We start from the raw sequence: 15691 nt of genomic DNA on the forward strand, positions 1-15691 counted from the left end.
CCCCTCCCATCCATGCTCCTCTGTCACCCTCCATTAATCCCTATCCAGCAATTCCCCTCTCTCCCTTCCATGACCCCCCCCTCGCATCCATGCTCCTCTCTCTCCTCTCGCTCCCATGTCCCATCATGTCCCAGTTGGCCTGGCCCGCCCTCTTCTCATCCATGCTCTCGTCTCTCCCCTGCCCTCCCGCTCCCATTGTTCAACTGCCCGCCCTCCTCTCTCCCCCCCCCCCCCCAACATCCCTTTTCTTTTTTTTCTTTTAAAATTTACCTCCGTGGCGGTCCAGCAGTGTAGCGTCAGTGAAGGAGGCGGCGCTCCCGACGTCTCTAGCCTTCCCTTCACTGTGTTCCGCCTTCTTCTGACGTCAAGGAAATGACGTCAGAAGAAGGCGGAACACAGCGAAGGGAAGGCTAGAGACGTCGGGAGCGCCGCCTCCTTCACTGACGCTGTGCTGCTGGACCGCCACGGAGGTAAATTTAAAAAGAAAAAGAAAAGGGATGTTGGGGGGGGGGAGGAGAAGAGGGCGGGAAGTTGAACAATGGGAGCGGGAGGGCGAGCGAGGTGAGCATGGTGCGGTGGCGCCCCCCAGAGGGAAGCGCCCCCCTGCCATGCTTACCTCGCTTACCGTGTTGGCACAGCCCTGGATCCACCTCAGAATAACCAGGCCCCCTGCAACCAGTCACAGAATCTATGACAAGGCAGAATTGGTGTGTAGAGCCCGAGCTCTTGGGGACCATGGGTCAATTTTAGAAGAATGGAAACGGTGCCGGTACTCAGTACCCCCAAGTACCCCCTCAAAAAAAAGCCCTGGTGACCACCCAGAGGAATTGCCTTGGCTGAAAGCTTTAAGTGGGAGGATCTTCTGGGGGGTTACTATGACAACAAGGAATGGCACCACTAACCTGGTGGGCAGGGTGAGGAGATAAAAGGGGTTAAGCTTGTTGAAACAGGGTCTTTGGTTGCTCGCCCCCAACGAGACCCAGAGCACCGAGTCCTGGAACAAAGAGGGTGAAATTTGCAACAACTGGAGGATGAAATCCTTGCCTATGGGTAAAGGATGACTGTGGTTTTCCCGGTGTGAGGTGCCTTAAGGGAAGGAATGTCTGGTGGAAGAAGACACCACAGGCAGGAGAAAAATGAGAGCGGAGGACCCTCATTTCTAGCAGGACGCTATCGGTGCTTCAAGATGAACCAGAGATAAATGGGATGTTACTTGGGCCTCATATGCACTTGAACTGTATATATTTGACTGTTTTCATGAACTGATTTAGGGGGCTTTTTGTTCACTAAAAGAAAAAGTTGAAGTTACTCACCAAGACTGATGGTCATTTTCTTGGAGAGTGAACTCTTGAGTATTCCAGGGGGAGAAAGCCCTTCAGCCTACTGAGATTTAGTCCTGCAAGTACAGTCTGTTTTATGGACTCTGGACCTGGGAACCTTACCCAAGGAGCTTGGCCAGCGACCCTGATTAAAGGGTAAACCAGGGTTACACATAAATTTCTTAACCCCATTCCAGAGTCACATGCACCCTTTCCCTGCATTCCCCCCACCCCCAATCTTCATTTATAGCCTTTTCTTCACACTTCACCACTCCAGAAGTAGTGTGGGGGGAAACTGGATAGCCTAGTTCTGTGAATAGCAGGTTTATCAGTGAACATGGGAATTATGCAAGCACATACTTCAAGAAGAACAGCCTTGTTAGAGAGGTGAACCGAGAACCAGGAAAAGTAAGCAAGTTATTTATATCTTGCATTGCCTCTGGTACAAGCCAGAGATGCCACGGGTGTATGCTTTAATTATTTGTTAGTATGGTCACCGCCTTGTTGCTCTTTTGTCAAAAAGCAGTATAACAAACTTATTTTTATTATTATTAAACTAAATTAAAACCACCGAAAGACTGGAATTTACAGAAATTATGTCTGACTTGTAACTCTAGAAAGATTTAAGTGTCAAAAAGCTCTGGATTGCATCTGAAAAAGGATTTAGTCAGTCAACATAGAGGCAATATTAGGACTCTTTTCAAAATAATCTGTAGTTAATTAATTCCCCTGTTTAACAAGCCATGCTAGCGGCTGCCGGTGCGCTAATGCTGACACAGCTCATTCACTTTCAATGGGCTGTGTCGGCATTGCCGCACAGTTTTGTAAACAGGGGATGGGAGTGTAAAATAGCTACCCAGGTGAATGCCCTGAGCTGAAAACTTTCCTCCAGGAAACAAACTTTTTGAGAAGCTCTGAGAGAAGAGGACATTTCTCTGGGTAAGTGAACAATTTTTGTACTCTGTGCTTTGGCGATTTAAAGGTTGGGTTTAAAAGCGGTAAGGTAGGTTTATTGATAACGACAGAAAAAAAAAGCATACCTCCCCCCCCCCCAGTCTACTAAAATTGTGCAATACCAACACAGCCCATTCACTCCCATTCACTTAGCATGAGGCTGTATTAACTAGTCTCCCTACTCCTTTTCCCTATAGTGTTTTTAAAACTTGAACCACAGCATACAGCATTAACAGATAGCCTTCTTGAAGGCACAGCAGGGCCTTCACTCTTTTATTCCAACTCCTTCCCACCCAAGCAGATCTCTTCATTAGTCTTAACTTGCTGTCAATTATTCTAATTGGGGAGTTTTCATGAGTTTTAGTTACAGTTAATTACTTTCTGAGAAACACTAAATAAATCACACAATATACCATATAGTCTTAAGGTTCTTTATATTAAACCTAATATCCCTAGTACCTGAAACATTTTCAACAAGACAATAAATACTAAGATGCAGACAGCAATCCAGCAGCAAGAGGTATGCTATCCTGTCTTTTGCATTGAGGTTATATGTGTGTGCTCTATGCAAAGAGCTCCTAGCTCTCTGAGATCAAGTTTGTTCTCTTGGAGGAGTGAAAGAAGATAGAGAGGTACACACAGGAGGCCCACAAGGACATTGTAGAGAGATACATACAGGAGGCCCACAGGGACAATGTAGAGAGATACATACAGGAGGCCCACAGGGACATTGTAGAGAAGTCCCACTTCCAGTCTGGCAGCCCCTGTGTTGCCTTGGAGGAGGGAGGTCTCTCCTAGGAGGCCATCACCCTGGTGAAGTAGGATGTAATCCTGTAGCCAGAACCTACCCACCAGGGGATGCAATATCCTCTCGCACTGAGGATGTGTCTCCAGGAGCTTCTGCCCAGGAAGGAAGGGTTAGGACAGCTGTTGTAGTTAGTGATTCAAATCAGTAGGCATGTAGATAGCTGGGTGGCTGGTGGGAATGAGGAGGGCCTGAGCACCACGCCTGGTGCAAAGGTGGTGGACCTCACAGGTCACCTAGATAAGATTTTTAGATAGTGCTAGGAAGGATCCTGCTATCTTGGTACATGTGGGTACCAATGACATAGGAAAATGTAGGAGGGAAGTTCTGAAACCAAAATTTAGGGTCTTAGGTAGAAAGCTGAAATCCAGATCCTCCAGGGTAGCATTTTCAGAAATGCTCCCCGTTTCACAAGCAGGACCCAAGAGGCAGGCAGAGCTCCGCAGTCTCAATGCGTGGTTGAGATGATGGTGCAAGGATGAGGGATTTAGATTGATTAGGAACTGGACAATATTGTGGAAAAGGGGAAGCCTGTTCTGAAAGCATGGACTTCACCTTAACTGAGAGGAAACCGGACTGCTGAAGCTAATGTTTAAAAAAGAGATATTATTATTATTATTATTTATTACATTTGTACCCCACATTTTCCCACCTATTTGCAGGCTCAGTGTGGCTTACAGAGTGAGATACAGCAGCTTTTAAACTAAAATGGGGGGGGGGGGGGGGGGGAAGCCGATAGTTGCCCAGGGGTGCACAGTTCACTGTTGAATATCCTCAAATGATACTATTGAAATAGGATCTTCAGGGAATCCCAATAGAGAAGAATCAATAATAGTGAAAAAAAGCCAGAAATGTTTAATGGGAGAACAAAGTAATGGATACAAATTAATCCCATCAAGCACAATTTGAAGTGTTATGCTAAAAGCCTAAAAAATAGTCATGGGATAAGAGGTAGTGTCCTATTGTGGATTAAAAACTGGTTAAAAGATAGAAAACAAAGAGTAGGGTTAAATGGTCAGTATTCTCAATGGAGAAAGGTAGTTAGTGGGGTTCCCCAGGGGTGCGTGCTGGGACCGCTGCTTTTTAACATATTTATAAATGACCTAGAAATGGAAGCAACTAGTGAGGTAATTAAATTTGCTGATGACACTAAGTTATTCAAAGTTGTTAAATTGTGAGAGAATTGTGAAAAATTACAAGAGGACCTTATGAGACTGGGAGACTTGGCGTCTAAATGGCAGATGACGTTTAATGTGAGCAAGTGCAAAGTGATGGAAGTGCGAAAGAGGAACCCGAATGAAAAATTATTTATCATCTGATAATTTTCTTTCCTTTAGTCGCAGCAGATGGGAAAATCCACTATTTCTGGGATAAGCAGTATAAAATGTTTTGCACTTTTTTGGGATCTTGTCAGGTATCTGTGACCTGGATTCGCCACTGTTGGAAACAGGATGCTGGGCTTCATGGACCTTTGGTCTGTCCTAGTATGGCAATACTTATGTACTTATGAAATAATGTACGTTTGATTGGACTGCCTGATTTACTGTCCGAGATCTTCCCCAGCTGTTGGAACACTGGCTTGCTACATACTTACCATTAGTGGGCAAGAGAAATCATTTGAGGATTGAGCAAGCCCATCGTCTGGGCCGCCTCCAGCCTGGACATTCTAGATTCGGGTGGTCATAACAAAAATTCTCAATTATGCTCATAAGGCGGCTTTATTAAAACATTAAAATCGACAGAATCATGAGTCTTTCAGATATGAGGGAGAGACTGTTTTCCTGTTTCAGGATTATTCACCTGCTTTATTGGAGCACAGGAGACGATTTATACCATTGTGCTCTGCATTGCATGACAAGGGGCTTATATTTCCTCTTTGTTTCTCCTGCTACTTTAAAGGTTTTCATGGATGGTCAGTGGAAATTAATGGACAGTATAGGAAACACAGGACTTCCTTAATATCTTACCAACTGCAGGCAGGACCTACTGATTTTGGTCAAGATGAATATTGCTGGTTAAGTTGAACTTTTATTGCTGTTACCTACAGGAGTGTAATTATGCAATGTACTGTGCCTGGCTTAACTTTGCATTTCTTATGGCTTTCTATTTGCAGGTGGGGAGCCTCTCAGCCATCATAGTATTCTCCAGCTCCCCTTCAATATGTTTGTTGGGATACCGACTAGGTTGTATAAGGGGTTTGAGAGAGTGTGAAAGCATGGGGGACGAAGGGTTGGTTGGGATGCTACTTTATGCTATGCTGTGGCTATTAGGGTTGGGGAGCTTTCGTTTTTATTTAAAATGTTTCTCTTTCCTGTTTTTTTTCATTACTCTTTGGGTGATGCTGGGCACCTGACATTTGCTTGTATGGGTCCACGTTTAAAGTTCAGTGATTAGTAGAGAATGACACGGGGCTATAATTTGTTCCCGTCCCCGTGGGATCTGTTTTCATTCCCACCCCATCCCCGCAGGCCCCGTCTCCATCCCCGCAGGCCCCGTTGGCTCTGTTCTCATCTGCAGAAGCCTCAAACACATATGATTTTATATTTAAACCTTTTTATTAAAGTATAAAAGGAATATGCTTTGCAACTGTTGTGTATAAATTACAAATAGAAAACAATCAGCAGCTATAATAAACCCTCCCACCACCACTACCCTCTACCTTTCTAACCCCAACAATAGCTGACTTATACTACCCCAAGGAATCCAAATCCACCCTGTTAAAATGTCCAGGGGTACAAAATACCTGTTCTGTATGCCCTAGAGGGGAGAAATATGCCCTATGAAGCACTGTTATGATTTTTTAATCTGTGGATGAATAAGAAGTCAACAATCTCAGGATTGAGTCTAGCTCTCCTGTCTTTCACAGTCTCTCCTGCAATAGAAGAGGTCTTCTTAGAAGATGTGCTGGTAGTAGGATGTACAGGATCCCTCATGCAAATTTTGCTAGCTGTGGCCAGCATGTTTGCTTGTTTTTCAAAAAAACAAAAATATTGTTGTCTGCATCAAACAAACATAAATAACAGTCCAGTTCATTAACAGACTTCAAAATAGAAAGTGACACGGGGACAAAGTTTGTCCCTGTCCTCATGGGCTCTGTCAGCATCCCCGCCCTGTCCCCGCGGTTACTGCTCGTACCCCATCCCCGTGTCATTCTCTAGTAATTAGTCCATCTGGAGGGGTTTTGCGACTCCTTTCTTGGAATGTGGGGGGCATTACTTTACCTATAAAGTATACAAAGATTCTAAGAGCCTTAAAATGCCACAATGGGAAAATTAGGTTCTTACCATGATAATTTTCTTTCCTTTAGTCATAGCAGATGAAGCCATTACGTATAGGTTGTGTCCATCAACCAGCAGGGGGAGATAGAGAGCAATCAACTTTTCACAGTGCCTCATGGCCAGCTAGCTCCACTGCCTCTTCAGTATTTGAAGCTTCCAAAGCAGTATGGCAAACCGCAATGGGAATAACATGAACTTTCCTCACAGCGAACGATGGCCCCTTAACAAGGGCATGAACTCAAAAAAGGAGGGAATGAACTCATCCTCCTGGAGGGAATAAACTCATCCTCCCAAAACATGAACTGGAGGGAATGAACTCATCCTCCTATAACTGTAACAAAGAATCCTGAAGACTGTTTTCCGACTCCCCAAGGAAGGAATATAACTTCAGGAAACAAGAACAGCACCTAAAATCTGAATCACTGCAATACAGAGAGTCATACAGGGAGGGCTCATGGCTTCATCTGCTATGACTAAAGGAAAGAAAATTATCATGGTAAGAACCTAATTTTCCCTTCTTTGTCATCAAGCAGATGAAGCCATTACGTACGGGATGTAACAAAGCAATCCCTAAATAGGGTGGGAACAAGCCACACCACGTGCTAGCACCTGTGCTCCAAAACGCGCATCCCTCCTGGCAGCCACATCCAGCCTGTAATGTCGGGCGAAAGAGAGCTTAGAAGCCCATGTTGCAGCACTGCAAATCTCATGAAGAGATAGTGCTCCAGTTTCCGCCCAGGAAGAGGAAATCGCTCTTGTGGAATGTGCCTTAAAGGCTTCAGGCGGAGCCCGGCCAGACAGCAGATATGCTGAAAAGATAGCTTCTTTGAGCCAACGGGCAATAGTGGCTTTAGACGCTGAAGACCCTCTGCGAGGACCTGCAAACAGCACAAAAAGATGATTAGAGGTCCTGAAAGAATTTGTAATTCGCAGATACTACAATAGAGTCCTGCGCACATCCAAAAGGTGCAACTGCCCAAATGAACCTGGAAACTCCTCCTCAACAAAGGAGGGAAGAAAAACAGGCTGGTTTAGGTGAAACGCTGAAACCACCTTAAGCATGAAGGAAGGCACGGTCCGAACCGTGACCCCTGACTCTGAGAACTTTAGAAAAGGGTCTCTACAAGACAGCGCCTGGAGCTCTGACACCCGTCTCGCCGAGGTAATGGCCACTAAAAAGACGGCCTTCAGTGTCAAATCTTTCTCTGAAGCACGCCGAAGTGGTTCAAAGGGAGCCCCCTGAAGGGCCTTCAATACTAACCCCAGGTTCCAAGCTGGACAAGGTGCCCGCACGGGAGGACGGAGCCGAAGCACCCCTCTAAGAAACCGTGCCACATCTGGATGAGCAGCTAAGGACACGCCTTCAACCTTGCCACGCAGGGAGGCCAATGCTGCCACTTGCACCCGCAGGGAATTATAGGCCAAGCCTTTGTGTACACCATCCTGCAAAAAGTCCAGAATCGGCGAGACAGGAGCCCGCAACGGAGAAAGCGCTCTTGAAACACACCAGACTTCAAACTGGCGCCAAATCCTGGCATAAGCCACGGAAGTGGAGCGCTTATGGGCCTGCAGGAGAGTGGAAATTACCTTATTTGAGTAGCCTTTATCTCTCAATTGCGCCCTCTCAATCGCCATGCCATAAGACCAAAGCGGCAGGCGTCCTCCATGGCCACCGGACTCTGTGACAACAGGTGCGACACCAGAGGTAACGGAAAGGGAGCCTCCAACAGCATCTGTCGGAGGTCCGCATACCAAGGCCTCCTGAGCACCACTTCTCCTGGATGCAACCGAATCCACAGGAGCACTCGCCCTATCAAGGGCCACGGAGGGAAGACATACAGCAAGCCCAGGGGCCAAGGTTGAGCCAAGGCATCCAACCCGGCAGAGCGAGGATCCCTCCGTCAGCTAAAGAAGCACGGGACTTTGGCATTGGAACTGGTCACCATAAGATCCATCACTGGCTTGCCCCATTTGGCACATATCTGAAGGAATACATCGTCTGCTAGTTCCCACTCCGCTGGATCGATCTGATGCCTGCTTAGATAGTAGGCTTGCACGTTGCTCTGACCTGCAATGTGAGCTGCTGACAGGGACTGTAGATGCAGCTCGGCCCAGTGGCAAATTTGTTCGGCCTGCGCGGCTAGAGCTCTGCACTGAGTGCCGTCTTGTCGATTTATGTAGGCCACTGCTGTCGTGTTGTCCGACATCACTCGGACAGCCAATCCTTCCAGGGTCACTTGAAAGGCCAGAAGAGCCAGAAACACCGCTTTCAACTCCAGGTGGTTGATAGACCACTCCGACTCGTCGGGCATCCACAGACCCTGAGCATGCTTCCCCTGGCAATGTGCACCCCAGCCCTTCAGGCTGGCATCTGTCACCACTAGGCACCAATCGGGGAGCGCCAGCGGCATTCCTCACCGCAACATGCTGTCCGAGAGCCACCACTCCATACTGAGGCGGGCCGCAGGAAGCCAAGAAAGTCTGCACTGATAATCCTGAGATATTGGAGACCATCGTTGAAGTAGACAATACTGTAGAGGTCTCAGGTGTGCTCTCACCCATGGCACCACTTCCAAGGTGGCCGTCATCGATCCCAACAGCTGGACAATGTCCCAAGCTCGCGGGCGGGGCATCCTCAGGAGCAGACGGACCTGATTCTGAAGCTTGCACTGCCTTTGCTCGGGAAGAAACACATAGCCCAAGGCTGTGTTGAACCTGGCCCCCAAATATTCTAGAGATTGCAACGGGGTCAGGTAACTTTTGACCATATTGACGACCTAGCCCAGAGATTGAAGGACTGAAACCACTCTGGCTGTAGCTAGATGACTCTCTTTTTCTGAGTCTGCTCTGATGAGCCAGTCGTCTAGGTACGGGTGAACCGGATACCCTCTCGCCTGAGAAAGGCAGCTACTACCACCATTACCTTGGAGAAGGTTCGGGAGCTGTGGCGAGGCCAAAAGGCAAGGCCCGAAACTGGAAATGTTTTCCCCAACACTGCAAACCGCAGAAACTTCTGGTGCGGGGGCCAAATTGGTATATGCAAGTAAGCTTCTTTCAGGTCCAGACGTGAGAAACTCTCCTGGCTGTACCGCCGCAATGACGGAGCGCAGGGTTTCCATGTGAAAATGCCGCACTCTCAAGGACTTGTTTAGCTCTTTTAAGTCCAGGATCGGGCGAAAAGACCCGCCTTTTCGTGGCACCACAAAGTAAATGGAGTAGCGGCCTAGACCTTGTTCGGCGGGAGGCACCGGGGTCACAGCCCCTATCTGGCACAAACTGTGCAAAGTCTCCTCTACCGCCGCCCGTTTGGCGGCAGAACCGCATCGGTACTCCACAAACACGTCTCTCACCGGGGCATCGAATTCTATTCGGTATCCGTCTCTGATCAGGTCCAAGACCCTCTGATCTGCGGAGATTTTGGCCCACTCCTCGAAAAAGAGGGAAAGTCTTCCTCCGATGACAGGAAACGAGGAGGGGGCCGGCGCACCATCATTGAGAGGGTCAGCCCTCAACTCCAGGCCTTGAACCGGCAGCTGCGGAACGTTTGTCCGAGCGAAAGGAGTTTCTCTGCTGAAAGCGGGCACGCGAAGTGAACCCAGCAGCACGCCCCGGGCGGTACCTTCTAGCTTCACGGAAGCGAGGTCTGTAAGAGGAGCAGACCGCCTGACCCTTAGAGGAAGGCTTCGGCCTATCTTCGGGCAAGCGCTGAGGTTTGGAATCCCCCAGGCCTTTAACAATTTTTTCCAGCTCCTCACCAAACAGGAGAAGGCCTTGAAAGGGCAACTTCACCAACCTTTGCTTAGAGGCCATGTCCGCCGCCCAATGTCGTAGCCGATGTTACTGAAGAGGAGTTCTATCACTACGTAGCTGTTGATTACGATCTACAAACAGCTGAAGACAACACTGATGTCGAATTATGCGCCTACACGCAGGCAACAACGGCTGATGATGGAACAGATGAAGAAATGAGCAGCGAGACACATGCTGATGAAATTCAACAACCTCCTCCTGTCACTTTTGCAAGAGCGCTGGAGACTTCTCAACACCGTGTGGGCTTATCTGGAGGCCACTAGATGTCAGTGCTATGATAGTTTTTACCGTCTGGCAGACGTAGTCTATGGAACTCACAAACCCAAGATTGTACAGAGGACTATAACTGATTACTTCAAGTAAGCCTAATGTCAGTTAATGGAGACTGTATACTGTACATATAATAATAAACAGTACTGTACATATGTTTATCAGATGTGAAGCTTCTTTGGGTCACAAGGTTAAGTGCATGCTCTGGTTAACTGCATTCATTTCTTTGGTCCCAGACCCTTGCACTTAAGCGGATTGCACTATGTATGTTTGTTTGTTTATTTATTTATTTATTTATTGCACTTGTATCCCACATTTTCCCACCTATTTGCAGGCTCAAGGTGGCTTACATTATTCCATAATGGTGATCGCCATTTCGGAATGAGAAAATCAAAGTGGTATTGCATTAAAGTTAATAAGTGACAGAGTAAATTAAGCAGATATATATATATACACACACACACACACCTGTAGCAGGTATTCTTCAAGGACAGCAGGCTGATTGTTCTCACATGTGGGTCGGCGTCCACGGCGGCCCAGGAACGGAGCATTTTTCCCAACAAAAATCCAAAAAGCTTTGTGACAGCTTCCGGAGCGCGAGGGACTTGCACCGCGCTTGCGCGGTCATCTTCCCACCGGCGCGCGTCCATTCCCACCTCAGTTATATCAAAAAGCAAATAAAGAACTCCTCCTCCTCCAAAAGGGGAGGTGGGTGGGTTGGTGAGAACAATCAGCTTGGACAAGCAGGCTGCTTGTTCTCACATGTGGGGCATCCCTAGACCCCAGGCTCACTCAAAACAATAAAAGAAGGTCAAATTGGGCCTCGCAACGGCGATTGACCTACGAAGAAACATCTAACTGAGAGTGCAGCCTGGAACAGAACAAAAAAATGGGCCTAGGGGGGTGGAGTTGGATTCTAAACCCCAGATTCTGCAGCACCGACTGCCCAAACTGACTGTTGCGTCGGGAATCCTGCTGAAGGCAGTAATGAGATGTGAATGTGTGGACTGATGACCACGTCGCAGACCTGCAAATCTCTTCTATAGTGGCTGACTTCAAGTGAGCCACTGACGCTGCCATGGCTCTAACACTATGAGCCGTGACATGACCCTCAAGAGTCAGCCCAGCTTGGGCTTAAGTAAAGGAAATGCAATCTGCTAGCAAATTGGAAATGGTGCGTTTCCCAACAGCGACTCCCCTTCTGTTGGGATCAAAAGAAACAAACATTTGGGCGGTCTGTCTGAAGGGGCTTGTCCACTCCACATGGAAGGCCAATGCTCTCTTGCAGTCCAATGTATGCAACTGACGTTCAGCAGGACGGGTATGAGGACAGGAAAAGAATGTTGGCAAGGCAACTGACTGGTTCAGATGGAACTCTAAAATGGATAAAAAAGTGGGAGTACGACCAAGGAAACCAGATACTGGAAGATGTTCTTAAAAAAGACTTTATTAAAGGTTAGATTGAGTCTTCTAACTTTAATAAAGTCTTTTTTAAGAACATCTTCCAGTATCTGGTTTCCTTGGTCGTACTCCCACTTTTTTATCCATTTTTGTACTTTTCCGTGGGGTGCTCGAGTTTTCCACCTGTTGGTGGATCTTCTCTCTCAGATGGAACTCTGACACCACCTTTGGCAAGAACTTAGGGTGAGTGCGGAGGACTACTCTGTTGTGATGAAACTTGAGGTAATGAGCATGCACTACCAAGGCTTGAAGCTCACTGACTCTACGAGCTGAAGTAACAGACACCAAGAAAATGACCTTCCAGGTCAAATACTTCAGATGGCAGAAATTCAGTGGCTCAAAAGGAGGCTTCATTAGCCGGGTGAGAACAATGTTGAGATCCCATGATACTGGTGGCGGTTTGACAGGGGGCTTTGACAAAAGCAAACCTCTCATGAAGCGGACAACTAAAGGCTGTCCAGAGATAGGCTTACTTTCTACACGATAATGAAAAGCACTAATTGCACTAAGATGAACTCTTATGGAGTTGGTCTTGAGACCAAACTCTGATAAGTGTAGAAGGTATTCAAGCAGGGTCTGTGTAGGACAAGAGCGAGGATCTAGGGCCTTGCTGTCACACCAGACGGCAAACTTCCTCCATTTGAAAGAGTAACACCTCTTCGTGGAATCTTTTCTGGAAGCAAGACGCGGGAGACACCCTCAGAAAGACCCCAAGGAGGCGAAGTCTACACCCTCAACATGCAGGCCGTGAGAGCCAGAGTCTGGAGGTTGGGATGCTGAAGCGCCCCCTTGTTCTGAGTGATGAGGGTTGGAAAACACTCCAATCTCCACGGTTCTTCGGAGGACAACTCCAGAAGAAGAGGGAACCAAATCTGAGGCGGTCAAAAGGGAGCAATCAGAATCGTGGTTCCGCGATCTTGATTGAGTTTCAGTAAAGTCTTCCCCACCAGAGGTATGGGATGATATGCATACATAAGGCCTGTCCCCCAATGAAGGAGAAAAGCATCTGACGCTAATTGTGTCGTGGGCCTGAAGTCTGGAACAGAACTGAGGGACCTTGTGATTGATCTGAGTGGCGAAAAGATCCACCAAGGGGGTGCCCCACTCTTGGAAGATCATGCGCACTATGCGCGAGTTGAGCGACCACTCGTGAGGTTGCACGATCCTGCTCAACCTGTCGGCCAGACTGTTGTTTACGCCTGCCAGATCCGTGGCTTGGAGATACATTCCGAAATGGCGAGCCCAAAGCCACATCTGGATGGCTTCCCGACACAGGAGGCGAGATCCGGTGCCCCCCCCTGCTTGTTGATGTAGTTAGTACATGGCAACCTGATTGTCTATGTGAATTTGAATAATTTGATTGGACAGCCGATCTCTGAAAGCCTTTAGAGCGTTCCAGACCGCTCGCAACTCCAGGAGATTGATCTGAAGACCTGATTCCTGGAGGGAACAAGCTCCTTGAGTGTGCAGCCCACCTACATGCGCTCCCCACCCCAAGAGAGATGCATCCATTGTCAGCACTTTTAGAGGCTGAGGAATTTGGATGGGACGTCCCAAGGTCAAATTGGATTAAATTGTCCACCACCGAAGGGAATTGTGAAATTCGGAGGACAGCTGGATCGCATCCTCTAGATTCCCTGCAGCTTGATACCACTGGGAAGCTAGGGTCCACTGAGCAGATCTCATGTGAAGGCGGGCCATGGGCGTCACATGGATTGTAGAGGCCATGTGGCCGAGAAGTCTCAACATCTGCCGAGCTGTGATCTGCTGAGACGCTCTGGCCAAGGAAACTAGGGATAGAAGATTTTCTGCCCTCGCCTCGGGAAGATAGGCACGAGCCTTCTGTGAATCCAGCAGAGCCCCAATAAATTCCAGTCTTTGAACAGGGAAAAGATGGGACAGGTAATCTTATATAATAAAACTCACCCTCAACGTTCTGAAGACACTGACGTCACTTCCGTCACTTCCTTCAAGATGGGTTCGAAGGGTTCATGGTGGTGAAGCCACCGAAATCGCCAAGTCTCAGGGCCCTGCCCTCATCACATGTGATGACATCGAGGGCGGAGCAATGGCCATCACACACGAGGGCGGAGCAATTGGCGTACGGTGCGTTCAGGAGATGCGGAGCAATGGCGTCAGAACGATGAAGGGGTCGGTAGGTAGATAGGGAGGGGGGGTGTTGGGGAGGAAAACCTTGCTAGCGCCTGTTTCATTTGCTCCAGAAACGGGCCTCTTTTACTAGTTTATAATAAACCCAAGTAGCTGCAGCAGTTGAATAGTCATCTGCATGGACTGTAGAGCTCCTGCCTCCGAAGTGTTCTTCACCAGCCAATCGTTGAGATAAGGGATCACATGCACTCCCAATCTGCATATCGACGCTGCAACTACTGCCAGGCATTTTGTAAAGACCCTGGGCGCAGACGCGAGACCAAAGGGTAGCACACAATACTGGAAGTGCTGTGTTCCCAGATGAAATCGAAGATACTTCCTGTGAGCTGAAAGTATCAGAATGTGTGTATAAGCATCCTTTAAGTCCAGAGAGCATAGCCAATCGTTTTTCTGAATCATGGGAAGAAGGGTGCCCAGGGAAAGCATCCTGAACTTTTCTCGGACCAGGTATTTGTTCAGGGCTCTCTTAGGTCTAGGATGGGACGCATCCCCCCCTGTTTTCTTTTGCACAAGGAAGTACCTGGAATAGAATCCCAGCCCTTCTTGCCCTGGTGGGCTCGACCGCACTGGTGCTGAGAAGGACGGAGAGTTCCTCTGCAAGCATCTGCCTGTGCTGGAAGCTGAAAGACTGAGCTCCCGGTGGGCAATTTGGAGGTGTGGAAATCAAATTGAGGGAGTATCCTAGCCGGACTATTTGAAGAACCCACCGATCGGAGGTTATGAGAGGCCACTACTACTACTACTATTTAGCATTTCTATAGCGCTACAAGGCATACGCAGCACTGCACAAACATAGAAGAAAGACAGTCCCTGCTCAAAGAGCTTACAATCTAATAGACAAAAAATAAATAAAGTAAGCAAATCAAATCAATTAATGTGAACGGGAAGGAAGAAAGGAGGGTAGGTGGAGGCGAGTGGTTACAAGTGGTTACGAGTCAAAAGCAATGTAAAGAGGTGGGATTTCAGTCTAGATTTAAAGGTGGCCAAGGATGGGGCAAGACATAGGGGCTCAGGAAGTTTATTCCAGGCGTAGGGTGCAGCGAGACAGAAGGCGCGAAGTCTGAGTTGGCAAGTAGTGGAGAAGGGAACAAATAAGAAGGATTTATCCATGGAGCGGAGTGCACAGGAAGGGGTGTAGGGAAGGACGAGTGTGGAGAGATACTGGGGAGCAGCAGAGTGAATACATTTATAGGTTAGTAGAAGAAGTTTGAACAGGATGCGAAAACGGATAGGGAGCCAGTGAAGGGTCTTGAGGAGAGGGGGTAGTATGAGGTAAAGCGACCCTGGCGGAAGATGAGACGGGCAGCAGAGTTTTGAACTGACTGGAGAGGGGAGAGGTGACTAAGTGGGAGGCCTTTGGTGAAAGCATTTTAGCCTCCCTCTGACTGGCAGATCGTTCGGCACAGACACTTTTAGAGCGGTTATGCTCAACAGGAGCCAGTCAAAAGCCCGTCCCTTGCTTTTGCTGGGGAGCTGCAGGGGCCTGTCTAGGCGCATGCTGTTGACGAGAACGAGCGCGCTAGGGTTGCGCCTGAGAAGGCTGTCGAGAAGGTGGATTGTACCTACGCTTATTGTAAGCATAGGGAGCATTCCTCCTTCCCCTGAAAAACGTCTACCTGATGAGG

General features: G+C 48.1%; 1 protein-coding gene across 3 annotated transcripts in view; it reads right to left on the reverse strand.

Annotated features, from left to right (window-relative positions):
- Positions 1-15691, reverse strand: part of PCMTD1 (protein-L-isoaspartate (D-aspartate) O-methyltransferase domain containing 1) — a 217769-nt gene that overhangs the window by 188320 nt on the left and 13758 nt on the right. The window contains exon 2 of one of the 3 annotated variants that reach the window (XM_030214304.1): positions 1314-1464. The exons of the other annotated variants lie outside the window; for them this stretch is intronic. The gene's annotated coding sequence lies outside the window, so the exon portion shown is untranslated. The remainder of the gene's footprint in view (positions 1-1313; positions 1465-15691) is intronic. 3 annotated transcript variants of the gene reach the window in all.

Source organism: Microcaecilia unicolor, chromosome 1 (assembly GCF_901765095.1).
Source record: "Microcaecilia unicolor chromosome 1, aMicUni1.1, whole genome shotgun sequence".
Lineage (NCBI taxonomy): Eukaryota > Metazoa > Chordata > Amphibia > Gymnophiona > Siphonopidae > Microcaecilia > Microcaecilia unicolor.